General features: G+C 37.8%; 1 long non-coding RNA gene across 7 annotated transcripts in view; it reads right to left on the bottom strand.

The window, feature by feature from the left end:
• LOC311516678 overlaps positions 1-27,480 on the bottom strand; it is a 330,542-nt gene that overhangs the window by 301,004 nt on the left and 2,058 nt on the right. For all 7 annotated transcript variants that reach the window (XR_014710477.1, XR_014710478.1, XR_014710479.1 and 4 more), the window contains one exon: positions 25,010-25,312. This is a non-coding gene — a long non-coding RNA (uncharacterized lncRNA). The remainder of the gene's footprint in view (positions 1-25,009; positions 25,313-27,480) is intronic.

Genomic DNA, 27,480 nt, shown 5'->3' on the forward strand with positions numbered 1-27,480 from the left:
TTAACAAATATAGTAATATAAGTTGTGTACATTGGAGTCTGCAGAAGTGTCTTTGGATTTACTGGCTTCTCAAAAAAATGTTTTTAAATTACTAGAGATAAATAGGCACCAAAAATTTAGGCTCAATAAAACTCTCAATAAATGAATTATCACACTCTGCATGCACCAAATATGTACTTTTGTCTGCCCTTTTTTTCTGATTATCTACCCCATTAGGAATGTTAAACCTCTGTGCTACGTAAATGAAAGTAATTAATTATATAAAGTGAAAGAGGAAGGTTTACAGTCATATAACCATATAATTCCTTTCTTCTTTAAGCAAAAATATTGAAAATATAACTGAACATCTGCTAGGAATTTCAGAATCCTAAAACCCCTCCTTTATACACTTTCAGAATTACATGAAAACAATGTAGAGCATTTTGATCTTAATAAAAATATGTTCCTGTATCTAAATTTTTAGGTAAAATTTAAAAAAGTCTCTGCAAGAACAACATCAATCCAAGGGGAAAAGCAAATTCAGAAAGACACTGCTCATTTGTTCTGTGGTTTTTCAGTTATTTTGGTAACTAACTATAATCGCAAATGAATAAAAAGCTAAATGGTAAACAGAACTCATGTAAATAAAACATACCTAATTGAGAGCTATTCTGCAGCCCTTCTATTAACAGAAATACCCATTCGAACCAATGGGAGTTCAATTCATGGAGCCACTGCACTAGAGAAAGAGAGACACTGACCATCAAGTGTCTCATTAAATGGAGATCATGGTCAATATTGTTAAGCCTTAAAATAAACTTCCCCGACAGCTGTTAGATACTTGGGCTGTTACAGTGAAGACTGCAGCTGTGTTTTTTTTAAATGATGATAGCTGCCTCACTACTGTAAATATTTAACTAAATCCCAAGACACATTGTAAAGATCTACAAATGCATTTGTGGTAATGCAAGAACTACAATATGGAGCAGATGTCAAGATAAGTTAACTTTATGGCCTAAACTTTCTAGTGCCTTAATTCTAAAACAAGAGAAGCAATCACTGACTTACCAGCTTTCCATTATCATGTAAACACATGTACAGAATAGGCTGGTGAGCCCTGTATGTTTGTACGTGCCCGTCAAGGAAGCAAGATTCTAACATCTCTCCAAGCAGTATTTGTCAGGACTCTGGTTACCTTCCTGAGGTAAATCTTTTGCAAGGCTCTCACTTCTCCGCTTTGAAATCCTAGAGTTGGAAGGAAGGATTGGAGCTTATTGGATTCCCTAGCTGCCTTTGAAGTCCGGGTAGCAGCAATGACAAAGCATGCTTTTTCCTCATCTGCTCTTGACAAGAAGGTTGCAGTCTTTCCTTCTTTTGGAGGCTCACCTCATTACACTTACCCATGCCTTGGTCAGCTTGAGGTTAGGTTACTGTAATACATGCTCTATATGTAACTTCACCTGAAGACCATTCACAAACTTCAACTGATGCAGAATGTGGAGGCTATCTATTTAGCTGGTGTATTTTGCAAAGAATTGATGACCTGGGAAACCACCTTTCTGCTTGTGTGATATGGATATTTGAAATCAGTTTAGGATTTTGAACTAACAGACCATTCATTTAAATGCAAGGGAGATTTCAGCAGGGTATTTTCAGCTCTTGATTCTTGAACTGACGTTCCCACTCTTGTTCAAAACCAGAGTCTCTTGTCCTTCAAGACTAGGAGCCCGGGTAATAAGCAAAAGGAATTGGAATTGCTCATTTACTAGCATATTTATTAAATCTAGCTGGTATTACTGAAAGCTGGTGGGATGATTCTGGAATGTTAAAATAAATGGTTATAACCTATTTAGGAAGAATGAAGAGGGCGAAAGGCCAGGGGAGTGGCACTCTATGTCAAAAATGGCATTACATGTTTCTGAGCCACTGCTAACTCCGAAGACAATGATCTTGAATGCTTATGAATCAATATCCTAACAGATAAATCACAAGATGGGGTTTTAGTTGGTGTCAGCTACAGACCACCTAATCACATGAGGAAACAAGATGACTGCTTTCTTACACGCCTTTTGACATATAGGAAGAAAAGTTGCACAATCATAGGGGACGTCCATTTGAGTGACATATGCTGGAGGTCTCGTGCTGCCAATACTAAAACATTCTTGGAATTTCTAAACCTAATAGATGACAATATCCTAATTCAAAAAATGTTGCAAGTAACACCATGGAATTCTATATTAGACATTGTCCTACCAGACCTAGAAGAATTGATCACAGAACTAAAAATTAACAGTAGCTTAGGCACAGGTGATCATGACTTCATCACATTTTTTAATGTGCAAGCAAAATAAAGTCCCAACCAGAAATATATATACTTGGTCCTTTAATAGGACCAATTTCATAAAGCTGAAAACAATTATGAGCCAAATCAACTGTGAGAAAGAATTTAATCAGAAAAATGTGAATGATAATTGGGAATCGTTTAAGAACACCTTACTAGATGCTCAAAAAAACTAAAAAACTGAGAAAGAAGGCTGTACTGGTTTTTAAAAAAATAACCTAGTTTACAGAAGTAAAGGCATCTTTACAAAATAAAAATAATACTATATAAGAAATGGAGAAAGGGGAAATTGTTATTAATGAATATAAGTGTACTAAAGTTAGACATTTTTAAATCAGCAGATCCAAATAAGTTGCATCCAAGAGTTTTACAAGAGCTGACCAAGGAGCTCGCTGGGCATTTGATTTTCAGTAACTCTTAGAGCACTGGGGAAGTTCCAGAAGATTGGAAGAAAGCTAATATGCCAACTTTTAAAATAGGTAAATTGGATGACTTGGATAATTATAGGATTGTCAGACAGACATTGATCCCAGGCAAGATAATGGACTGGCTAATATAGGACTCAATTAATGAAGAACTAAAGGGTACTGTAATTATTGCAAATCAACATGGGTTAATGGAAAATATAGCCTATCAAATTCATTTGATAATTTTTGATCAGCTTACAAGTTTGACTGATAAAGGTAATAGTATTGTCATAACAGACTTCTGTAAGGCATTTGAATTTGTACCGCATGACATTTTGATTAAAAAACTAGAACTATATAAAATTAACATAACACACATTTAATGGATTAAAAACTGGCTAACTGATAGGTCTCAAAATGTAACTGGAAACTGGGAATTGTTATTAAGCGGGTCTGTTTCCAATGTGATCCCGCAGGTATCAATTTTTGGTCCTATGCTATTTAACATTTTTATCAATGACCTGAAAGAAAATCTAAAATCATCAGTGATAAAGTTTGCAGATGACACAAAAATTGGGGGAGCAGTAAATAATGGAGGCGACAGGTCACTGATTCAAAGGGATTTAGATCGCTCGGTAAACAGGGTGCAAGCAAACAATGTATGTTCTAATATAGCTAAATGTAAAAGAAGCATCTAAGAACAAAGAATACTTGCAGGATGGGGGATGCTATCTTGGGAAGGAGTGACTCTGACCATCCACCACAACCCCCAAATATTTTTTTCAATTGAACATGAGCTCCCAGCGCAACAGTGTGGCCAAAAGAGCTAACGTGATCCTGGCATGGATAAACAGGGGAATCTCAAGTAGGAGTGGAGAGGTTATTTTACCACTGCTGGAATACCATGTCCAATTCTGGTGCCCACAATTCAAGAAGGATATTGATAAATTGGAGACAGTTCAGAGAAGAGACACAAGAATGAGTAAAGGATTTGAAAAAATGCCTTATAGTGATAGACTCAAGGAGATCACTCCATTTAGCTAAACAAAGAGAAGATCAAGTGGTGACTTGATTACAGTCTATAAGTACCTACAGGGGGAACAAATACTTAATAATTGGCTCTTAATCTAACAGAGAAAGGTATAACACAATACAATGTCTGGAAGCTGAAGCTAGACAAATTCAGACTGCAAATAAGGCATACATTTTTAACAGTAACAGAAATGAACCACTGGAACAATTTACCCATGGTAATGGTAGATTCTCCATCACTGACCATTTTTAAATCATATTGGATGTTTTTCTAAAACAGATGTTCAAGGAATTATTTTGAAGTTCTGTGGCCTGTGATATACAGAAGGTCAAACTAGATCAGTGGTTCCCAAACTTGGTTCGCGGCTTGTTCAGGGTAAGCCCCTGGGGAGCGGCGAGATGCTTTGTTTACCTTAGTGTTCGCAGGTACAGCCGCCCACAGCTCCCAGTGGCAGCAGGTCACCACCACTTCACACCAGGCCACCGCTTCCCACAGCTCCCATTGACCGGGAACAGCGAACCATGGCCACTGGGAGCTGCAAGCAGCCATACCTGCAGACACTCCAGGAAAACAAAGTGTCTCACGGCCTACCCAGGGCTTACCCTCAACAAGCCATGAACCAAGTTTGGGAACCACTGGACTAGATGATCATAATAGTCCCTTCTGGCCTTCAAAGCTTTCAAGAAGAGAATGAGTTGAGGTGGTGTAGAAGTGTACAAAGGTAGGTAGTACGTATGTGGTTGGTGAGACTACGTTTTGAATGTAATTTTTGTAACTGTTCTTATGTTGTTTATGCTCCGAGAGAGTCTACAATCAGAACATCTTGTAAATAAATGTTGTTTTGTCAAGCAAAACTATTGCAACACATCCTCAATTCATTTCAGAATTATTCTATTTTTAAATGTCACAGGAGAAAATAAGTTATATTTGCTCCAGAAATCTCAGATGTTTAATGAACTGTTTGTTACCATTCAGATACTGGCAGGTACCAAAGAGGTCAGTGGATAATTAAGATGTCAAGCTATTGACTGTTACTTTGCTTGTCCGGCTACATCTCATTTTCATGGGATATTGTTAATATTCAAGTATAGCATTAGATCTGCTAAGTCAAAAAGCAGTATCACAACAAACTCATGTCTACATTCGTTCTTCTAGAATGTTACGTCCTCTAATGCAGTGGTCCCCAAGCTTTTCAGGGTTGCACCCCCCCTTACCCCGCTCGCCATGGGGGCTGGCCCGAGTGGGGTTGTGGCTCGGAGAGGTGTGGGGGAGACATGGACAGGAGTAAGGGGGCCGAGGCTAGGGCTGCCGCGTAGCTCGTGAAAGCAAACTACTTCCAAGCATGTTTCCTGACAAAGTAACTACTTTGTCCCATTCACCACAGAGTTACTCCAATATCTGCTATTCAGAAAAGAGTGCTCTTGCCTATGTGAACACCAGGGTGCATAAAAATATTTTTAAAAAATATATTTTTATTTAAATTGTTATTTAAATTAAATACAGGGTTTTTTAAAGTCAATTTATTTGAAATTAAAAGCCTATGTTAAGACAAAATCTCTTAAAATCATTTAAATTTAAAAAAATATTAAGTAGTTCTTGTTTGATGCCAAGTTTTGAAGAAAGTCAAACCACTGACATCACTGGTTAAACACCTAGAACTAGAGTTTGTTGAAGAGCTGAACCAGTTTTTGATATCAGTGGTCTCTTAAGCAGGTGCACAGAGAATATTTTCTTCTAATTTAGTTCAGTTACGAGTTCATTCAAATTAAGAAACCAGTTGGGAGCTGAAAAAACAAAGGTTTTTTTCCCCTTTTCCAATCTATGAATGAAAACTAGGTATGAGGATGAGATGAATTACTTCTAAAGTTCTTCAGACATGGTGACCAGAACCAATCAATTCAATATAGAAAATACAGATAGTACTTCCTTTGTTTAATAAATCGATTAGCTTTAAATACAAAACATATTTGATCTACTTTTTTTCTTATGTATCCAGCACTTTTAAGGTAGGATTATTTAATACAAAAAATTAAATACTGTTTTTGTGTATTTTAATTGAATTTTCATCCAAAGAGAGCTTGACGCAAATCACAAGTTAAAAATAAATAAATAAATAAATAAATCCTCATCTAGTAAATAAGAAATGCATGATTCATCAATTTCTAACATAATAAAAAAAGTAAAAATTAAAGATCTAATATAAATTAAACTATATAATTGCTTAAATGTGTATAAATACACTGTACCCTCCTGGTTAGCAAAAAAAGAAGCACTAAATTAGTGTAAAGGCTATATTTAGTTGCAAATCAACAAGTTCTATTGGTTACCAACCAAGGAGAAAAATAACTAAAAAGCAAAACTTGATTAAAATTGACTATTTAAATCAAGATTTCCTATTTGCTGATTTAACTGTTGATTAAAATTGGTGCTTTAATTAACTTTGATTTAAATCAATCTAGCCTGGACAGGGGTACAGAGTGGGCATGTACAAGCATCAAACACCCTGCTCAGTAATGCCAGCCTCAAGAGATTAAAAATCATGAGATTGGCCCCACAAATAGTGAGATTTTAAATAATCAAACCGTGTTTTTTAGTCTGTCTCTTGATTTTTTTAAACACTCTTCTCCTCTTGCGGTTATTTGTGAGAGATAATTTCAGGTTGAAAAGTGAGCCTTTCATTCATTCACACAAAAATCCAAGCCTCTCTCTGGCTGCTCAGAAGGAGACTTCACTTACCCTCTCTCCTAGCCCCTAAGAACAGCAAACATTTCTTATTACTACCATACATTTCCTATTATTGTCTTGAATCCCCTCTCCCCCGTCTCACTGCCTCCTGGGGTTCTCACCTTCCCCCCAACCAGCAACACCACCTCCCCAACTTGTTGTCTCCCTCCCCGGACTCTCCTTATCCACCCTTACACCCAGAGGGGGCTGCCATTCTACCCCCCTCCCGCTCTCATCGCCATCATTGGTCCTCTGCACCCCTCTCAGCCTCTCTCCTGCCCGCACAGTTGTACCCACACCAGGCACCCAGCAACCTCCATTAGTTTACAAGTTACATCTGATAAACCATTTTTGCCATGTGAAAGCAACACATCAGAACAATCAGTCATATGATCCTTGCAGTTATTCCCTGATCACAGACAATCCAATGCCCACATGTCCAGATGCCATAATCTTTTCTCTTTAAAAATGTACATCAGATATTTATCAGCTTCCATCAGATCTCCTTTACATAACTGTGATCCATTACACTCACAAACTTTGCACAGAAAGTTTATGTTGAGCTGCCATCTCTACATGTTGACCGGTGGCTTCTTACTCACTTGGAGGGGAACTTGGCCACTTCCATCAGCAAGAGGCCTCTTCCCCCATATTCCTTCTCCTGACTATAGTGTCCTTTGCTACTGAATCCAAAGCAGGGACTATTCCAAATGCACTGCATTGCAGCATTGAAGAACTGAGCAGCTAGACACTAATTCCTAGCTTTCTGTAAAATGCTTTGAAATGAATCCATGAATGCTTCGGTTTTTGCTTTGTAAGTATCATCTGACTCGTCTCAGACACATGCACTACCCATACTGTCTGTAATCCATAACAGTTAACTCCGCACACAGCAGAATCTCTCCTCTGAGTACTCAAAATACCACACAGTGTACTATTTAATATGGGGTGCAACATGGGGGCATGCAGGGAGCCCAATCCCCACCCCAACAGTTTGTTGAAGTGCTAAACCAGCTTTTGACAGCAGGTAGCCTGTTCTGCAGTGCAAAGAAAATATTTTGTTCATTTCAGTTTATTCGAATCACTATATCGTTAATTTATTCAAAATTAAGAAACTAGATGGGATTTGGTAAAGCAGGAAAGCTTGTTTTCCTCTTCCAATCTATAAATAAAAATGAAATCTAATAGCTCTAAAATCTTGAAGTACATGGCGACCAGAAACAATCAGTTCAATTCACTAACTACTAACAATACTTTCCTTTGTTAGTTTTGAGACAAAGTGGGAATTTTCTGCAGTATTTTTATGAGTTCTATGTCTGCCTCAGTTTTCTCCTATTCTTTGAATTGCTACCCAGTCATGGGAAAAGGATTACTTCCTCTCAGGGCAGACTCAGAGACATAGGCATGTCACCACCCTGTCTGTAATAAATAGAGTCATTAAGGAACTGGCTGAAACTGACCCAGATCAACAAAGGGTCCATAGAGACAATGCAAGTTCCAATGACTCAGAAATCAACACTCAACAGCTGGACACGCCAGCCAAGGGGGTTGTGAACTCAACATGGGCCTGGCGTGGAGAACAAAGGACAAAGGTGTTCAGCAGAGAACACGTGTGAGCTCTGGAAGAAGCTGGCTCTCTCATCTGGGAACTGATTCAGGGCTTGTCTACACTTACTGGGGGATTGACGAGTGTCGATCGATGCATCGGTGCTTGATTTAGTGGGTCTAGTGAAAACCCGCTAAATCGACAGCAGATCGCTCCCCCGTCAACTCCTGTACCCCACCGGATTGAGAAGAGTAGGGGGAGTTGACGGGACTGTGTCTCCTGTTGACATTACATAGGGTGGAAACAATGGTAGTAGATCTAAGATAAGTTGATTTGAGTTACGCTATTCATGTAACTCAAATTGCGTAGTTAGATCGAATTTCCCCTGTAGTGTAGAAAAGGCCTCAGAAAGGAAGTCAGAGAGGGAGGCAGAGCCTGAAAAATTGAGTTCACTACAGTTGGTGAATTGTGGCTTGACCAGAATGGACTATACTTTAGCTTTTGTTTTTCTGTGCTAACCTAAGGGCTTCCAATGCTGAGTTCTAGTTGACTAATCAATCCACTCCGCTGTTTGGGGTGTTACTGCAAATACTTACTGGGGAGTGTACAAGTCTCTATCCAGGGCAGGGTGGATACAAATCCATTTTTTTAATCAGATTTGTTTTATTTAAATTGGATATTTTTGATAAAATTCTTTCTGAGGAAAAAACATATCTATAGATAGTTTTAATTAAGATACATTATAGCTCAAAGATATCTCATCATGGAATAGGGATTATAAATTCTAATTCTATAGTATGAGATAATATATTCATGTAATGTTTAAGAAAAGTTTTGCAAATGAGTTCCAATGGTTCATGGATTAGGGACCCAATCTTATGGGGTTGCAGCGGCTTCTGTATAGATTATTTAGGTTAATCTTTCTATCTACCCAATGGGACTCAGTGCTCAGTCTAGATACCATCAGAGATGCTTAGTTTTGCAGTTCTCAAACTGTGGATTTGTGTCTCCAGAGATAACATGCTTGTTAACAGCAAAAATGTTTTAAATAAATAAAATAAATAATATACAGAGGGGAGAAATAAGAGACTTCACCCCTGTTGTCCCTCTGCAAATTTGTGTACACAGAGCCAATCCCTTACCTCTCTGTAAAAGTGCAAAGTTTCAAAAAGTTCAATGAATGGAAGAGTCTTGGGGGTCGAATAGATCTGGACAAGGAGAAGAAGTCTGGAGATAAATGTGAGAAGAGAGGGACAGGCAGTAGAAATAAAAGTGAACCTGTTTGAGCAGCATATCCAGAAGTGTTGAGGTGTAGCTGTCATTGATTTGAGATCTGCCATACCATTTTCTCACTAGAAGGGAAAACCTATAATGGCAGCAGGCCATAAAAGAGACCCAGGTTGGGAATATTTTAATGAAGTTCCTCTACCTGTGGGTAAGACAGGCATGTGTGCAAAAATGCAAACAGTGCAACAAAGAAATGCAAGGCCTGGTTGCCCGAATGAAACATCATGAGATGTGTTCCTTCTCAGGAGGAAGCTGCTTTGAAGATGCTGAAAGGAACATGTCTGAACATGCAGGATCTTCAGGTTGGTAAAGTATTTTCTTTCATGCTTCTTTCTTAAGGACTGCCCGTCTTCCTTCTGGACGATTCTTGAATTCTCATGTTTGAGCAAAAAATATAGTTGTTACTCTATGGTACTATCATTTTAGATGCAGTTGTGATAAAAAATAAATAGCTGAAATAGGCAGATCTTCCTTTTACAATTTCACCTTTAAAGTAGTACTGAGTGTCAGTGAATGCAACGAGTAATACTAAATCAGCAGTATGGTAATAATAATTAAATAACTGCACTGACTTATTTTGTTTAGGAAAATCCATCCTCAACATACAGGATTCTGAAAACTATCCACCTTCAAGATCACCATCATTTTCTATAGTTTCAGAGTTATCTGCCTATGACAGTGTTTCAGTCACATCATGTATGTCACATAGCCACAGTATATCACCTGTAGCAAAAAGAAAAAAAAATCTTCATCATCCAGAAACAACCACAGATAAGTTTGTGATAAGAACGAGCAGATTACAAAAAGAGGTAACTGATGAAAAAACTGCCCGGTTTGTTTATGCAACAAACTCTCCTTTCCCAATGATTGAGAACCCACACTTCATTAACATGGTTCAGTCATTAAGACCAGGATACAGTCCACCCAACAGAGCAGATGTCGCAGGCAAATTACTGGATAAAGTGTATGACAGAGAAATTAAGCAGTGTTCAAAAGGTCTAGAGGGTAAAATTATTAATGGGTGGAGCAATGTCCACAACGATCCTGTTGTATGTGCTTGTGTGACAACAGAAGAAGGGAATGTCTTCCTTGCAGAAACAATCGATCCATCAGGAAATGCACACACAGCAGAATACTTACAAGAAAAGCAGTAAAAGCAGTAACAAACTGTGAAAAAAAATTCAAATGTCTAGTACACAGCTTGGTCACAGACAATGCTGCAAATGTATCCAAGATGAGAAGAAATTATTTAGAAAAGAGTAAAGAGAGTCCCAAGCTAATAACATACGGTTGCAGTGCTCATTTGATGCACCTCCTAGCCAACAACTTCAGTGTTCCAGAAATAAAGGCTAATGCTGTTGAAATTGCAAAATACTTCCATAACAACCACTTTGCATCAGCTGCTCTGAAAAAAGTGGGAGGAACCAAGCTAACTCTCCTACAAGATGTGCGATGGAACTCAGTAGTGGACTGGTTTGAGCACTGTATCAAGCACTGGCCTAATCTGATGACAGTTTGTGAACAAAATCGTGAAAAAATAGATGGCACTGTCACAGCCAAAGTTCTCAACATTGGGCTTAAGAGAAGTGTTGAACACATGCTGAGTACCCTGAAGCCTATTTCTGTAGCCTTGAACAAAATGCAGGGAAATAGCTGTTTTATTGCTGACGCTGTTGAGATTTGGAAGGAACAGAGTGAGATCTTAAAAAAGAGACATATGCAATGACGGAGTTATATTACAAGCATTAAAAAACCGAATGGGACAAGCACTATCTCCAGCTCCTTTTCTTGCAAATATTCTCAATACGTGGTACCAGGGTCAAATCTTAACGGCTGAAGAAGAGGAGTTGGCTATGACACGGACATCCAGCAATCATCCCTCCATAATGCCAGCTACAATAAACTTCAGAGCTAAAGGTGAACCATTCAAGAAATATATCAATGAGTGCGGTGGCACCTTCAAGACTAACAGATTTATTTGGGCATAAGCTTTCATGAGTAAAAAACCCATTTCTTTAGATGCATGGAGTGAAAATTACAGATGTAGGTATTGTTATATTGACACATGAAGAGAAGGGAGTTACCTCACAAGTGGAGAACCAGTGCTGACAGGGCCAATACAATCAGGGTGGATGTAGTTCACTCCCAAAAATTGATGAGGAGGTGTCAATTCCAGAAGAGGAAAAGTTGCTTCTCTAATGAGCCAGCCATTCCCAGTCCCTATTCAAGCCCAAATTAATAGTGTTAAATTTGCAAATGAATTTCAGTTCTGCAGTTTCTCTTTGAAGTCTGTTTCTGAAGTTTTTTTGTTGAAGTGTGGCTACTTTTAAATCTGTTCTAGAATGTCCAGGGAGATTGAAGTGTTCTCCTACTGGCTTTTGTATGTTACCATTCCTGATGTCCGATTTGTGTCCATTTATTCTTTTACCTAGAGACTGTCCGGTTTGGTCAATGCACATGGCAGTGGGCATTGCTGGCACATGATGGCATATATCACATTAGTAGATGTGCAGGTGAATGAGTCCCTGATGGTGTGGCTGATGTGGTTGGGTACTCTGATGGTGTTGCTAGAGTAGATATGGGGACAGAGTAGGCAACGAGGTTTATTACAGGGTTTGGTTCCTGGGTTAGTGTTTCAGTGGAGTGGTCTGTAGTAGCTAGTGAGTATTTGCTTCAAGTTGGGGGGCTATCTGTAAGAGAGGACTGGCCTACCTCCCAAAGTCTGAGAGACTGAGAGATCGTTTTCCAGGATAGGTTGTAGATCACTGATGATGTGTTGGAGAGGTTTTAGTTGGGGGCTGAAGGTGATGGCCAGTGGTGTTCTGTTATGTTCCTTGTTGGGCCTGTCCTGTCACAGGTGACTTCTGGGTACCCATCTCACTCTGTCAATCTGTTTCCTCACTTCCCCAGGTGAGCACTGTAGTTTTAAGAATGCTTGATAAAGATCTTGTAGGTGTTTGTCTCTGTCTGAGGGATTGGAGCAAATGTGGTTGTATCTTAGGGCTTGGCTGTAGACAGTGGATCATGTGATGTGTCCTGGATGGAAGCTGGAGGCATGTACGTAGGTATAGCGGTCAGTAGGTTTCCCGTATAGGGTGGCGTTTATGTGACCATCTCTTATTTGCACTGTCAGGTCCAGGAAGTGGATTTCTTATGTGGACTGGTCCAGGCTGAGGTTGATGGTAGGGTGGAAATTGTTGAAATCCAGGTGGAATTCTTCAAGTGCCTCCTTCCCGTGGGTCTATATGATGAAGATGTCATCAATATAGCGCAAGTAGAGTAGGGGCGTTAGGGGACGAGAGCTGAGGAAGCGTTGTTGTAAGTCAGCCATAAAAATGTTGGCATACTGTGCGGCCACATGAGTTTCCATAGCAGTGCCACTGACTTGAAGGTATAAGTTGTCCCCAAATTTGAAATGATTGTGGGTGAGGACAAAGTCACAAAGCTCAGCCACCAGGTGTGCCGTGGCCTCATCAAGGATATTGTTCTTGACAGCTTGTAGCCCATCCTCATGTGGCATATTGGTGTAAAGAGCTTCTGCATCCATGCTGGCCAGGATGGTGTTTTCAGGAAGATCACCAATGCATTGTAGTTTCCTCAGGAAGTCAGTGGTGTCTCGAAGACAGCTAGGAGTGCTGGTAGCATAGGGTCTGAGGAGAGAGTCCAAATAACCAGACAACCCTGCAGTAAGAGTGCCAATGCCCGAGATGATGGGGCATCCAGGGTTTCCAGGTTTATGGATCTTGGGTAGAATATAGAATACCCCTGGTCAGGGCTCTGGGGGTGTGTCCAAGTAGATTTGTTCCTGTGCTATAGCAGGGAGTTTCTTGAGCAGATGGTGTAGTTTCTTTTGGTACTCCTCAGTGGGATCAGAAAATAGTGGCCTGTAGTAAGTGGTGTTGGAGAGGTGCCTGGCAGCCTCCTGTTCATAATCCAACCTGTTCATTATGACTACAGTACCTCCTTTGTCAGTCCCTTTGATTATAATGTATACACACACACACACACACACTATATGTTTGCTGATGATGTTTTAAAGAAAGTCACACCAGTGAACTGGGGGAAGTCACTTAAGCACTTGAATTCAGAGACTGTTGAAGTGATAATCTCACTTTTAACAGCAGTAGCTTCTTCTGCCGCTGTAGAAAGAATATTTTCATTCCAAACTGAGAAATCATTTGGGACCTGAAAAAGCGGGAAAGCTTGTTTTTCTTTTCCAGATTATGAACAAACAGGAAAATGAAGGTGAAGACGACTGAGTTAGCTGCAGAAGCCAAATATTTTAAGTTTCTCATGTTGACCTGGCCGACACAGTCGATTTAATTTTTCTTTTTTTTCAAGAAAAATATTTCATTTAACTATTGTAGCTAAAGACAATTTTAACAAAAACTTTAACAAAAATTTTTTAAAAAACTTGAATGTTTAAATTCAAAAATTCATATGCTTATTTTGTTAAAATATTATATGTTTGCTGTTGAAGAAAAAAAATCCAGAATACATACCTAAAACAATTTAAATGTCTGTCTGGTGATGTTCTCCTCCTAATACAGCATGGAAAGAAAATCCTCCAAATATTAATGATTAACCTGTTGAATTGCAGATAGTTCACCTCCCAATGACTTCATAAATATCTGCTTCAATTACTTTTGGTAAATGAAATAACCAAACAACATTCATTTTCTGACATAGCTGTAAAACTAATCTGAAAAGTTTTCAAAATAAATCACTTTAAAAATGTACAGTGTATACCTTCTAAAAATGAAACCTACATCTATCTCTGAGTTGTGAAGAATATGTATTAAGGTTATTACAACCAACAAGAATCCACATTTATGTAGAAATCCATGATTAAATCGAGCCTTCCTGACTAGTGATTTAAATCCATTTGATTTAATATCAAATCCAACCTGACCCACAGTCTAACTCATTTGGACTTGCTGGACTCTGAAACCCAGAGGCTCAGTCTAAGACTCTGTGAAGCTGCATGGCCTACCCTGAAGGAAGAGTGAGACCCTGTGGGGGTCTGGCACACTGAGAGAGTTCCTCCAAAAGACTATTTAAAAGCTGAGGTGTAGCACAGAACCTGTGGATCCATGACAAGTTTTAAATGTAAGAACATGTTTTAATAAACTTATTTTTTTCCTTCTATATCCAGCACACTTACGTTTTTATGTTACTAATAAAACTAACAGTTTTATGTTACTAATAAAAATGCTGTCTCTGCTGTATTTAATTGAATTCAAATTTCCATTCAAATAGAGCTTAATACAAGTCACAAGTAAAACACTCACCATAATCTAGTATGCAAGAAATGCATCACTTCTAACATAATAAAAAATGTAAAAATTAAAGACTCTGAATATATGTAAAATAATCTATTTAATCACTTAAATAAATGCATATAGAAGTAAGGTATCCTCCTGGTTATCAAGGAGTAACAAATTTAATGTAAACTCTATATTTAGTTGCAAATCAACATGTTTTAATGATTACCAAACAGTGAGACTCAACCTTTCTTTAGGAAAACAACAAAAAGTACAAATGCAAAATATGATTAGAATAGATTATTTAAGTCAAGGTTCCAGTTTGCTGCTTTAAATCATGATTAGTATCAATAATTTAAATGACCCTGCATTGGTGCCTAACTTTAAGCACTTAAATAGCCTCTTTTTCAAAGGTGCTGAGGATCCATGCCACTAGTCAAGTCAATGGCAATTACAGGTGTTTGGCACTGCAAAGTGAAATATAGCCACCTACGTTTGAACTCTTTGACCAAAAGAAATTGACTGGAATATTGCAGTTACTGGTTTTAATTTCTGAGTGTGCAAAAGCTTTTATGAATTAGGTGAGTTAACATGAGTTTTAAAGGAGGCATTTGAATGGAAAATTAATAGAGAATTTCTAGTTAATCCTGAATGCTTAGACATTTATATTGTGACTGGATCCAAAAAGCAACGTGAACAAGAACTACACACAAATTGTTATTGTTGGGAGCAGGAAAGAGGTGTTTTGTTTTTGTTTGTTTTTATATATTAAGTTTCCTATATGAACACATTGTTGGGAGTACTTGATCTGCTGCCATGCAGGGAAAGTGTGCCCAAAGCCTGGTCCCTGACCACCATAAAAACCAAAGTGACCTTAGTCCTTTGGAAGGTAGGATCACCAACTGTTTCCAGCTACACCGTATGGCTGATGTTCAGAAGGGAACTGTGGGGATCCTCATAGACCCACTTAGTGTGAGACAAGGTCACAATTACATTTACTCTTTGAAAGTGGTGGAAAGACTTAAAGGGAAATTGGAGAAAACCAGGAGATACCCCAAAATATGTCAACCTTTTCTCCTTTCTGTTTACTTAACCATTTCCAACGTTTTGGAACGTTTGGGGGTCTGAAAATATGTCTGTTAGTCTGTTTAAGCATTATTAGCTCTGAAATAATTTTGGACTTTAAATGTTGTGGGTGAAAATGACATGCAACTGCAGTGCTATACCAGCAGCCAGTATATTCAAAACTGCGAGACAATCTAGTGTTTTCAGCATCCAAACACTTACATCTCGTGTTTTCAAAAGAAGGTATAGTGCTTCAATTTCTGCTATAGCTCTTCTTGAGATACTGCTGATAAAACACTGGAATTTCAAGAAAGATGGTAATCAGAATGACATGGATATCCGGTGTCTTGCAGCCTGCTAGAGCTAGAAGTAATTGTTGTACCACACACCAGTGTAAAACTGAAAATTCCAGCTTTGCAATGGCATATAGTATTAGTTCTCCAACCCTGGTGTTTCTCAAGAAATCTGACTACCCCAGAACAGATGAAATCTCATTCCATTTCTGGCAGCTATGTTAAGTTGCCCTAAACCACAAAATTTTTTTTTTTTTAAGTAGGGGAAAGAGTGTCTAAAACATGTGCAGATAATTTTAAAGTCAGTTTAACTGATCAACTTTAAATTACATTATAAATTCAAACTTTTAAAATTCTCTCAAGTGGCATGTGCATGAAAAATTGCATAGGATTATAATTTGAGTTGGCAATGCAGCTTGTTATAAAGATAGCTAGTTTAAATTTTTACTGATTTTGTTTTCATTCAAGCATTTTATACTTTTAAAAAGCCATGTGATCAATCCACAACATACAACATATGTACCATAGCTGATGGTCACATGGTTTACATAATAATGAAATGCATATAGAAAATTTATATATTTCAGACCTTCCTAAATTTTATTCAGATGACCAAAACCAAGAGATTCTATGGTTTAAAAGCTTCCTTTTGATTTAAACAAAGTTTTTTGCTGTATAATCAGATCGTCACCTAAAATAGACCAAAAATAATTCTCATACATTAGGTACATATAAAGGTGAATGACAGTATTCAGATATCAGGTTTTGATATTGCTGAAAAGAATATATGAAAGAAATGTCAGTTCATCCAGATGAATGAAGTAGTTATGGACATAATCCTTAAACATGCACAGAAGAGAAGGTTTACATTTATAACCTATAGAATGCATGGATTAGAATTAAGACTGACCATAAAATCACACATGTGATTCATGAAGCTGCAGCACACCTACATGATAGAAGCATACATTTAATTTAGAAATGAATGTATTTCATTAGTTGTTTTGTGATCTTAATGAATTTCAGTGATCAAAGTGAGATATTGAGAACATCAAGTACAGCCAAGGATAGCAAAAGCAGGAACACTCAAAATTTCCTACACATGGATCTCTCAAAGCACCTCATTTCTGACCACTATTCCCAGTTCTGAGTGCAGAACTTCTAATGAGGGGAGCTACTGTCTATATTACAGTGCCAAATTGTGTTGTCAGGGAAAATGTTAATCACCAGAAAAACAGGTCTAATTTTTTTCTTTGCAAATTTACTTTTCATCAACGAGGATATGAATTATTTATCAGGTCCCATTTTCAAACTTATGAACTTCACACACAAAAAGTGTCTCTCTTTTACTACACTATTGCAGCCTCTTTAGATTGAAGCCAAACACACAATAAGCGCTGATGTCTCAACATCCGTTAACTTGGTTATTCTGAACCCATCATCAATTTTGTTATTGGCAATATTTATGTACTGACCCATGGACTCTGATCAAAAGTAGATCAGCAAATTCTGAAAATTGCTCAGTGAATGGCCACACAAATTCTTGCCTACAGCATGTATAAATTTAGCAAATTTCATGGTGTTAAATCTACTACTTGCTTACAGTGGAAAAATTGATTATAAGCCCAACAGTGGCACATATCCAAAGTATTAAATTATTGAATTTTCTGAAGGACAAATGTTAGCATTTATCTAAAGGCCTTCTTACACTGCATAGTATTGAAAAATTAAACAGAGGAGGCTAATTTTATCCCGCGTGTAACCCCACTGAGGATAGCAGAGTTATTTCAGAAAACAATTTCATTCAGAACATGTAGTGCTAAAAAAAAAAAAAGGGAACTTTCCCTTTTTCAGAGCATTGTATGACAGCGGTTTTCTCATTCACTATATGGGGATCAATCCCACTGATCCCCAAGATAGCTATACCCCATATCATGGCCATTTAAGGACTTAATTAACTTTTCACATTTGAAGCACTCTGATGGCACAATTTTGAGACACATAATTTATTGCAAACAACAGAGTTAATTCTCTCCCCTATTCCAATATCATAGTATTCACTCAGAATCTCTCAAAATTTCACATTTAACTAAAGAAACTTGTTTAAAGTGCTCTTGTTTAAACTACATAGAAGGTGTCATTTAAATGAACCAGAGTCTATTTCATTATTTGGATATATAGATATATTTTTTTATTTTTTTATTTTTTTTAATGTTGGTCATCCACACCCAGCTGGGAAGAACCAATTAGCTGTGGTCAGTAAATGGCTCACAATATGACTGAAGTTCGGTGGTATTTTTTTCTGTGGCTATTTTTAATATCAATAGAAGAAGGAAGGTTTTCTGGAGTGGACTCCAGCAGCTACAAGCAGAACCTAGGCCATATTTGTGGCTGTCCAGAAGAATAGAATATATGAAATTTCCTCTCCAAAAGAGAGGAAACCATTCAATAGAGATCCATTAAAGAATATTCAGGATAAGATCCCATTTGCCTGTTGTGTACTATTGACTTATCTAATCTGTTAGGAAGAGCTTTCTGCCCAGGCTGCACATGGGTAAAATGGAAACTACTATGCTCCTTGGGACAGAACCTAGGTGGCCACATACTGAGCAACTTGCTCTAGCTTTTAGTTTGCTTGATTTTGGCTTTTGGTGCCTGCTCCTTGTAAGGCTATGGAGAGAAATAGCAGGTCTTTGGTTTAGTGCACTATCATGTTTGATAGTCTTTCCAACAACTCTGATGGTGAACTCTACCAAGGACCAATAATTACAATCTTGGTTCCCTGTCTCAAGACCAGCCTACCTTGGAACCACGACAGAAGGAGTAAGCGCATCCTAGAGATTTGCCACTGGGAAGTCCATCTACAGATTTCCACCTAGCAGGATAGTAGTAAGCCCTCCTGTATATAAACTGCATGTGTCCTTGGTCTTCAACAAAGTTATAAAGCCCATACCATATTACTCAACACTTGGTGGGGAGGAAATATCAGATGCCTTTGAATCTCTGAATTTAATTTTTTTTTCTACCTATAGATAGAACAGCAAGAAGGAAAAACTTACCCAGTATCTGGACACTTCCTAAAGTGGAAATAACCCAGAAGAAAGGGAAAATCCAGGACCAGCCAATTCACTTCATACGTCTGAGATGTTGAAGGAGGCTCTGAATTTTGTTATATGCCTTGTCAAAGAGAAACCCTAATTGATTTTTGAATCAAGTGGCAGAAAGGAATACTGGAAAGATGGATGGAGGGAGGACCTCCATAGGGGATTTTCATCTCAGACAGTTGAATTGAGAGACCTGAATGTACAGCAGGATGTATCCTTGAGTCATTGAATGGAGCATAATGTCCTTGAGACAACAGGTTCTTCCATAAAAAGTGTTGTTTCCAGCGACATCAAGAGTACCTGTGGCCTGAACTAGAATTAATATCTTTAGGAAGTTATGTGACCCCACCTCTTAGTATCTGCATTTAAACATCCACCTGAATGATCACAGAGGTATAAATATGCCTACTTTCATATCAGCCATATCTTTTCCCCCAAAAGAAGTCCCACAAGATAACAGAAGTGCTCAGCTTTTGTAGGATGGCAAACTAGTGTCCCACCAACTAATGGGTTTGAAAACTCAAGCAAGTTCACTTAAAATTATGCAAATAGAGCTCTACCAAAAATAAGCAATTCACATACTATAAATCTACTCAGGATGGCTTATCTTTGCAGCGCTGAACATGTCAATGCTTGTCAGCCAGCATATTTTCATAAATTATTAATGCACTAACAGTAATATTGAATAGCTTCCTGTTTAGATCTCTCATAAAATACTCAGAGATAAAGTTAAAGAGAACCTCTTGGGTTCGCTTGTCCATCCTTTTGCAATCAAAGGTCAAGAAAGGTCACAAGAGATCCAATAAATCTTAGAGCTTCAGTTTTCCTGTCTGTGCACAGATACATTGGTACTATTTTTCCACACTTGGCATACCAGTTAAGCCATAAGTTTAAATATTTTTCCTACAACTTGGGGTATTTGTTTAAGTCTCTGGGTAAAATTTTACTCAAAGTTCCTAATGGACAAGTTTCTGTGGGTAACATTTTATTCAAAGCACCTAAGGGACCAAGTCACTTTTGAAAATGGGACTCAGGAGACTAAGTAACTAGTATGAAGTGTTGTTGTAACCATGTCAGTCCCAGGATATTAGAGACACAAGAGACGTAATATCTTCTATTGGACCAACTTCTGTTAGTGAGGAAAGATAATCTTTCGAGTTTACACAGAGATAATTACAAAGATAATCTTTATTCAGCTCTGTATAAACTCAAAAGCTCGTGTCTCTCACGAACGGAAGTTGGTCCAACAAGAGATATTACTTCACCCACCTTATCTCTCTAAGTCACTGTCACTTCTGAAAATTTTACCCAAAAATCTATTTTTAAAAAATTAGATATTTTTGTATTGGCACTAGGCATTCCTCAGTGCTTCTTGATTTAATCCTTAAAATGCTAAATGAATGTTTCCTACTTAAAAAGAAAGATACAGCAAAAAAGTGTGAACACACAGCCAGTAACAGCCACAGAAGATCAACTCTTCAAGTGCCATCTTACAACCAGCATTACCTATCTATGACTGCTACAAGTGCTATACTCATGATGACTAAAGTAACATTTCAGAACAGAAAGAAATTAAGAGTTAATATTTTTTTCTTTATTTTTGCTTGATTGATAGTTTGAAATACTTTTTTGCATGTTAAATATATTACCAGTATTAACAACATCTTTTATTTGGAGACATTTAACACAACCGGAATTAGATATTCAAAAGTGTGCTTCTATCTAAATAAATATCTTTCATGACTGTAGCACTTGGCTTAGTGTCCAACACTGCATTTAGGTGTAAAGACATTTAGCAAAATTCACACTCCTGTGTCCAGTTGTTAGGTATACTAAAGCGCTGATTCATTATTTCCACACACTGGAAAATACTCATGTTTGTATCCAAAACAATAATATTCAGCACTTGCCTACTGCTTTCCATCTACCAAGATCTTTACAAACATTACGTAATGTTGTAAAACAGACAATAAAATGAATAGAATAAGAGATTATGACATTTTGAAACATATGAAATACAATACACATAACATGTAAATGTTTACTGTAATTATATATAATTTCACCCATTTTGAAAAGTTGCATATGTGACTTTCAACAGGACCATTCTGATTTAAGGCAAATGATTGAAGTGTTTTATTTCTGTACAGTAAGTAATTACAGTATTTTCCTAGCGATCTCTACAATGTGTACAGTTATGCACATAGAATCTGCACTTGCAGTAGCATTGTAACCATATAGGGGAAAGTTTCTCCCTCTATGGCCATATCTGATTCTCTGTTAAAAGGCAGAGTTCTCAATCCCACCTAGAAACCTAAACATGTCTATGTGTTTTAATCAACGAAAGGGAAAGATACCAAGCACAATAGCATACAGCTCAGGCTTCACAGAAGGTCTGCAGCAAATTTCAAATAATGTCCGTTTAAGTACAAAAGATCAGAATAGAGTCTGCTAGTGGGTTGGAAACACCATCCAGTTATATAAAAATAAATACAACTGAGATGAAAAATAGAGCAAGATGAAAACAAATGTATTCCAATAACTATTCACGTCCATCCTGACCTATATACTTAGCATTTTAAAGCAAGTGCCTTGCATGCTGGTGCCTAAGCTTTGCTTCTGCAATCTGCTGCCCCTCAATATTTCTGAGTCAGAGCTCTAATATACAGGTATTACTTTAAAAAAAAACAAAAAACAAAACAAACAAAAACATGGTTACATAATTCACATACAGTAATTCTTCCGTTCTAACGTTGTTCAGCATTTACTGGACCACAAACCATTCTCTTTTCATGAAGTCAATATAATTTTTTCACAAAGATTAAGGCCCGATATTTATACTGATCCTATAAAATTCTAATAATTCAGTTTAAGAATGCTAGATATATTGACAAACCAGTGAAGTGATACAGAATGGAAGAAGAAAATACTGTATTTTTAGCTATAATTATGAACTATAACGGATGTCAATATGAATCAGCACTGAGCAAAATAAGACATAAAAAGAATGGATTGATGCCTTTTCTTTAGCTCACAAGGTAAATGTAAAAATCTGTACAATTAGAGACAATAAACCAGACTACATTCTGTGCATCTGCATGCAGAGGAGCCCTTCCATACATCTTTCTCACCACTTTCCCAGTGTAAAATATGGGGTCAACCACTTCAGAGGCACTATCTGCCCTATATACCCAGTCTCTGGGCTACTAAAGACCCCTCCTTGAGGCCAGGAATCTCAATCTCAAAGTTGCATTAAGTTGCCCTCATAGTCTAAACATGGAAACTCTCACTGTTCCCCAAATGCTATGTTGGGGGCAGCTGCCAGTGAAGGAAGCTCAGGCAACATTGGTCCACTGGAGCTGTTCTGCTGAAAATGAGAAAGGCCCCACAGAGCTAACACAAGGTACAGGGCCCTGTGACAAATAGTCAGTGAGAATTTGTGCAGATCTCGGGTTCTTTCTTCTAAAAGAACTGGAGAACTCATTCTTTTGTGGGGAAGGGAGGATGACTCAAGGAGGAAGTGAAATGAAGGGGGAGGGGGCAGGACCTCACTGAATTTTCCTTTCTGCAGGGCCCCAACCTGCAGGTTTTTCCTATAGGAGAGGGCAATCTCTCCCCTCCTCTGCATAACCGCTATTCACCTTAACATCCAACTGCACCACACCTTTAAGTACCTATGAGACAGAAGTTACAACAATCCCCGTTTCTTCCTTCCTTTCTTCCCAGTGATCACTATTACAATTTAACCATCCATGACAGACTGTGAAAGCACTTTGCATCCCTTTTATATTCTCTTCTCTAACTTCCACTTCTAACTGTTGCTTTTTGTCATTTCCATGGTCATTTTCACGTCAATAAGAAATAAAAAGAATGTGGAAAAAGAGCATTTCTTACAAACAAAGCTTGTGGGGTCAAAAGTTCTTCTTATGATGTCACTGAATAATGAGAACAGGTTGAATAATGAGAACTGAGGTGGATCGGAAGACAACTTTATAGCATAAGGTTTTCTCCCTGACTTTGGTCAGTTGTAATGTGAGACCTTATTTCACTTAATAAAGTAACTCAAAAGCATTCTCTAACCATTGTATTTTTCCTTCTCTCTCTTTGAATCCTGCTTTTCATTTTTCCTGAAAGTGGTCCAAAGTAATATGAAATAACAAATTGTATTTTTTATCCTTAAATCTTATTTCAGTCCCTGAGATATTAATGATAGAAATGTAATGCAAATGCAAATCAAAGTATTACAAGAAAAACATACAGTAATTTGTTTTGTATGTCCTGAAAACCATGACAGCAAGAAACTTCAATAACACCAAAGACTCAAATAATTGTAAAGCACAGTAGTCATCTCTTCTTAAAGATTTATATAAATTTTTGCTCCAGTTATCAAATTTTGATCAAATTAACAGATTTCAAATAGATGTAAAAAATAAATCACATTTTCCATTTATTAGAAAAAATAGTAAAAGGCAAAGAGCTGTAAATTGGTAAGAGGTAAGCAACTGATGAGGAAGAGAACTTATCTTCACTGAAAACAAGTTTTTTTGAAAATTTTATAACTTAACGACTGAGCTTTTGCTGTGAGTTGATGCTAAATGGCAAAATTTCATGCAGCACAGATCTTTTTACGAACAGCCCAGTACTTTCTTTGTGGTGAATCTTGAAAACAAAAACTTCCATACTGCTGATTTAAAGTGTCCCAAGTTCCAGAAGAAATGTCCACAAAACAAATTTTAAGGGTACAAATCTAGGCATTCAGTACTAAGGGCATTCAGTACTTTGCAAGATCATAGCCTCAGTAAGCAACAGAAATAAAAAAGTACATCCTCATTACTTTACAAAAATAACCCATCAGGTGCAGGTAACTATACACAAAACAAGCACGAAGACAATCAGTCTCTCTTTACAGCTGGAAAGGATAAAAAGTGATTATTTGTTCAGATTTCTAATTTTGCTCTAAACTAGGCCAACCAGCTCAGGACTTTTCTTGAGATGATGTACACTTGTCTACCCTACATCTTGTATAGGCCAGAGGAGGGAAAGGATACGTCTAAAACAACCATTTTAATATTGTTCATACTATGTTGTAAAGACATTCCATACAAAACAAGTATCAAACTGATATCAAGTCTTTTTTGCACTGAAAACTCATGATTCTCTTTCCAAACTTCATAATTAACTTAGAGACACCATAGAGTTCCCAAACTATATTATTAACATCTTAGATTCATGACGTTATTCCATGTTTAATAGTTTACTTTTTCTCCATAAACCTTAGTTTTTGCTTGTCTCTCAGTTTGAGCGACGAAAAGAGAATGAGGTCAGGTTCAACTGTCCAGATTCATCAACTCCCACAATGCTGTAAGATCTGAATTGCAAATAAATACGGTAGAACAAGAATGTTTAAATCCAAACTAAAAAAAACAAAAAAAAAACTTTTCATTTTACTTTTGTTAATGAAAAATTTTACTGATCCTAACTTCTGTAAAAATGTTTGCTTTGAGGGTGGTAATTTTTATTTATGTATTTTAAAGAGAACGCACTTATTTTAGACTGAATTCAATGCAGGATTGCCCCTTTAAATGGCAATTCTGTTACATTTCCTACAGTCATGATATGTTTAAACTGTTTTTAATCTTTCTTTTCTTAAAAGTTAGTGGCTTGATTTTAGAGATTCCCAGCACTTCTAATTCCCACTGATTTCAAAGGGATTTGTGGGTATTCAATACCTCTGAAAAAAATCAGGCCATAAATAGTGTATTAACTTACTGTATTCTGTCTAAATTTAAGAAATGTATGTTACATGCAAAATTAGAGAGACATTCCTCTGTTACACCACATAATGCTATTGATAGCTATAAAAGAAAATGGAAAGAACAAATACAAGTTTGTCTACAATGAAAACATATTATTTAATCTTTCAATGGATAAAAATATGTTTTGCAATGATTAGAGAACATACCTACCTTATTTTAATTGTAGAATATCATTGTCACAAAGCGATCTCCTCCAGACCATTTTCAACAGTACCTTCCATATTTTCTGATTTCTTCAAGAGCCACTACCACCAGTTTTATCAGTTTATTAATAGATGTATAAATCCAAATGATGATGTTTGATGTCTTTAGCCATTCAGTGTTTGTACTCTGTTAATCCCCACTAAAGTATCCACAGCCGTATTCCACCATTTGAAGAGCAAATGCAATATGGCACCTATTCCTGGAAGATGTTTTGGCAGCCATCATGCTTCTCTGACAATCACACTTTACCTATTCAGATAAAATTAATGAGTGATTGTTAGTTCTAAACACATGAGCAATAATACTATATAGTAATTCTGATATATAGAACCATTCCTGGCTCAAGTATAAATATCAAAGTTACAATCTAGCATTTGAATAACTTCAGCTGTTTTATTTAATAGACGATTTGTTCATATTCTAAATTTAAATTTGGTGATTGCTTAAACTTGGAAAACTTCATCATGTTGGAATACTACAAAAGAATCCAGTTGGATATTATTATTTAGTACTTTCAATACCCTGTGAAACAGACATGGGTATTTCTTTACACAATGAATACTCTTACATCTTAGAAAACCCTAAAGCATTAAAGGGAAAAGTGACTAGAGGATCTTCAAAAGGCCTCAGAAATATTTCAAAAGCCTGAAGTTAGAAAGATATGGGAAGTAAGAAAGTATCCGGGAGACGGTGACAAGTAAGGGAGTGCACATGCTCAGACACTGGGGTGGGGCAGAGCAGAACCGAAAGCCTTGTCCACAGTAGCCTTCCCCCCAGCTAAGATTTCCTAGTATTGCATCTCCACCAGCGGGAGTGCTAGTATAGACAAGGTGCTAGCAATATTTCAAACGTTGCTGCTGAGACCTGGCCCTGCACAGAACAGATGACAAAGCAATTTAAAGCAGCAGCTTGTCTACACTAGTGTTCCCACTGCTCCTGCCTCTGGTGTGGCTCCTTCAGTGGTAGCAGCAATGGGAAATTTTAGGGGGGAGGGAAATGATGGTGCAGACAAGGGTTGTGTGTGTTGATGGGGGTGGGCATTAAGGGAACCTGTTTTTGTGCTGCCAGGGTTGGGGTGGGAAGGAAGTTGAGAGGAGAACAAACTTCTACATAGCAGAGGGAGGATGAGAAATAGAGAAACCCTTTGTGTAGAGGATGAGGCATGCCTATAGGGAGGAGGATGGGAGACTGCACCAGTGCAGGGGAGAGGAGGCTTGGTGGGGGGAAGTGTGTGTGTGGGGGGGATTTTGTGTAATGAGTCCTGTGTATGTAAAGGGGGAGCCTACATACCTGTGAGAGTGAAAGAGAAAGTTATTTGGAGGGTGAGGGGAAGAGTAGGGAAGGAGCCTGCACCTTTGAGCGGGTGTGTGTGCCCGTGTGCATGGTTTGGGAGAGGGGAGAGACCCTAGCATGTGAGAGGAGAGAGGAGAATGTGTGACCATAGTTGGAGACTGGAAAAGTACAGGGACATTTGTGGCAATGGGAAATAAAAAGGAGAAGAACAGAGAGGTAGTGGGGGTGGAGAGAGAGATGCCCAGAGGAGGAAGAGAACACCACAGGGGGGGAAAAAGGGGGAAGGTGGCAGAGTGGGATGAAGGGAAGAGAACGAGCAGTTATTACACAATGTAGAAAAAGTGAGGGGAAATGGAAAAAACAATAGCTAAGATGTACACACCAAAAAAAGGGAAGGAAGTGAAAAGAAGAAATACAAGGAAGACAGTATCCGATGAAGTGAGCCATAGCTCACGAAAGCTTATGCTCAAATAAATGTGTTAGTCTCTAAGGTGCCACAAGTACTCCTTTTCTTTTTGCGAACACAGACTAACACAGCTGCTACTCTGAAAAAAGGAAGACAGTATAAGTTTTCCAAAGTTGGAGTATTTAATAGAAAGCAGAAATGCTAAAACACTACAATAAATAACCAATTAAGGTTTGGTTTTCTGTTTTGTTTTAAGGCCATTGGTTAAAAAAATACTGTGGAGGTGAAGGGAGTTTCACTTGGGACCAGCCTGGTCTGTCCATCCTAAATTCACCATCGTAAATTGAACAAAATTCTCCTTCCTAGTCTCTACTCCGTTCCCCAGACTGGTTGTATGTGGTTGCACCTATGCCCTCCTGCACACCTTACTCTACCTGTCCCCTATCCTCGCCGTATTTGCAGTGTCCAAATACCGGGCACTTCCCAGCATCTTACCCACAGTTCCACAAATTTACTACACATCCCCCACCCTCCCGTTACTGGGCTCTCCCCCTACCACTAAAACACCCCTCGTCACCCCCCACCCCGCCAGATTTTGCTGCCAGCATTTCTGAACATTTTTTGTTCCGATTATTCCCCTAATCCTGGGAAGTTTTCCTGTTCGGATCCTTCCTCCTCCCAGGAAAAAGTACACCCAGACTCTTAAAGTTCTCTATAT

The sequence above is a fragment of the Lepidochelys olivacea genome (genome assembly GCF_965140295.1).
Source record: "Lepidochelys olivacea isolate rLepOli2 genome assembly, chromosome: 2".
NCBI lineage: Eukaryota > Metazoa > Chordata > Testudines > Cheloniidae > Lepidochelys > Lepidochelys olivacea.